This window comes from Berghia stephanieae, chromosome 13, assembly GCF_034508935.2.
Source record: "Berghia stephanieae isolate SIO BIC M18660-M18661 chromosome 13, UCSD_Bste_1.3, whole genome shotgun sequence".
In the NCBI taxonomy this organism is placed as follows: domain Eukaryota; kingdom Metazoa; phylum Mollusca; class Gastropoda; order Nudibranchia; family Aeolidiidae; genus Berghia; species Berghia stephanieae.
The window spans coordinates 19,455,891-19,458,390 of NC_088372.1; the positions used below are offsets into that span (position 1 = coordinate 19,455,891).

The 2,500-nt window shown below is 32.4% G+C and overlaps 2 protein-coding genes across 4 annotated transcripts in view; one reads left to right on the forward strand and one right to left on the reverse strand.

The window, feature by feature from the left end:
* LOC144959315 (uncharacterized) overlaps nt 1–2,500 on the reverse strand; it is a 52,704-nt gene that overhangs the window by 21,070 nt on the left and 29,134 nt on the right. The window lies entirely within an intron of this gene.
* LOC144959316 (uncharacterized) overlaps nt 1–2,500 on the forward strand; it is an 11,844-nt gene that overhangs the window by 8,098 nt on the left and 1,246 nt on the right. The window lies entirely within an intron of this gene.

Genomic DNA, 2,500 nt, shown 5'->3' on the forward strand with positions numbered 1-2,500 from the left:
CTAGCGCCCTGTTGCCTGATTCATTTTCGCGCACCTACAGACATCATCAGCTAGAGAGAGCATAATGATGGTTCCTATATTAATAGGTTATAGGTTAATACGTTGGGAATCGCCATCTGGCTGTCCTTTTGCCAGATTAATTTTCGCGCATCTACGGACATCATCAGCTAGAGAGAACATAATGATGGTACCTATATTAATAGGTCATTATACGTTTGGAGTCGCCACCTGGCTGCCCTCGATCTATGTTAATTTCCACAATACAGTTGTATAATAGTTAAAATGGATGACTGTCTGTTCGAAAAAGCCTTCATATCCCCACAAATATTGCGGGTGCTCTACAATTAGTATTAGTAAAAAATAATAACATTGAATTGATTTTATATGATATATCAAATACAATAAATACACTTTCAAAAACTGGCAAAACTGAAATCTCACATTTCTATTGATCTTAGTTTAAAGTTAAAATCACTTTTTGATAACTAGTTTACACCAATATAATACCGTTTTTAGGCAGCGGGTCACGCTCCAATACATCTCCCATTAATAATAATAATAATAATAATAAATATAATGATAATAATAATAATAATAATAATAATAATAATAATAATAATAATAATAATAATAATAATAATGATGATGATGATGATGATGATGATGATGATGATGATGATGATGATAATGATGAAAACTTATATAGTGCTATAACCTCGAAACACCAGACTCTAAGCGCTTAAATTACAAATTACTTTGGCTGAAACATACTCATTCACATACACAAGCACACACACACACACACACACACACACACAACACAAAAACCAGACAGACCTATCTTGCTTCTCATACCATCTACCTAAAGACGAAACAGATATGTTTTAACCACAGAGCTTTCGTGAAAAAGAATCATTGGCTATTTTTAAACCTTCGCTTAAAACGAATCTGTTTCGATTTTAATATACTATGATATGAGAAGCATTATGACCAATGTAATGTGTACTGACACTGATTGGTAAAAGGTTAAAAGGTAAGGATAAAGAAAGACAAACAATGGAACGAACTAGAAACATTAAAAATATTATGTGTACACTAGGCCATTTGAGTACACTTGACTAGATAGTTGCCCGCCTCTTAAGTCAATTGACCAGTATCGATCCCAGGTACAATCAATAATTTCTGAATGATTGGGTGGCTGTGTCTAAAGAATGGCGAAAAGTACTTGGCGATATTCTGGCATCTTATCCAAAGTGTACCAAGCAATAATTAATATCGTTCGTTAAGTCATTGAGCCAATGGCTTCGCAGGTCTATTGATAAAGCGATAATATGGAATTTTTAAAATGCAATTTACCGTCACAAAATTATGTGCGACTTTTTGATCTATTGATGTGTCCAGGGTTCGAGTACGCTCTGAGCGGCGCATTGTTGAGTCCTTGGACAAGGCTTTTTCTCTCATCGGACTCAAGTATAAAATGAGTTTCCTAGCCGCTAACAGCGTTATCTCCTCTGTCCAAAAAAGGTGTAATATCGGCTAATAGGCGTCATGTCCCGTCCTAAGTTTTACTATGTTGGCTAGGGTTAGTTGTCCCTTGAATGCGCAAAAATGCTGGAATGAGATGCTTTTCTCATTTCAGACCCTCTGTTTGGAACGCCTTACCACAGAGCTTTGGTGAAAAAGAATCTTTGGCTATTTTTAAACGTTCGCTTAAAACAAATCTATTTTAGTAGATGATATGAGAACCAAGATAAGCGTCTGGTTTCTGTTATTTGTGTGTTTATGTGGTGTGTTTGTGTGCTTGTGTGTGCGAATGTGTATGCTTCAGTCAAAGTAATTTGTAATTTAAATTCTCGAATAATAATGATAATGCTGAAAACTTATATAGCGCTATAACTCCAAGACACCAGAATATAGCGTTCATATGCATGGAAAATCAAACAAGTTTGTTCGATTTCCAATGAGGGTGCGCTTAGAGTCTATGCCTCAGAGTTATAGCGCTAGATAAGTTTTCAGCATTATTATCATTATTATTATTATTATTATTATTATTAGTAGTAGTAGTAGTAGTAGTAGTAGTAGTAGTAGTAGTAGTAGTAGTAAGTATGTAGTAGTAGTTGTAGTAGTAGTAGTAGTAGTATAGTAGTAAGTAGTAGTAGTAGTAGTATATATATTATATTATTATTATTATTATTATTATTATTATTATTATTATTATTATTATTGTTAATATTATTATTATTATCATTATTATTATTATTATTATTATTATTATTATTATTATTATTATATTTATTATTATTATATGGTTATATTTACCTCGATCTATACACTATGATAATCTAAATGTTGGAGAAAGATCATAATGGTCTAATGTTAATCTATTTATTCTTATCACTTTTCTTTTGCAATTACTCTTATGCCCTCTACGTTATGATATATGCAGAATATTTCTGTGAAGAATACATTTTTGAATTAAATTGAATTGCCTTGCGCTGGT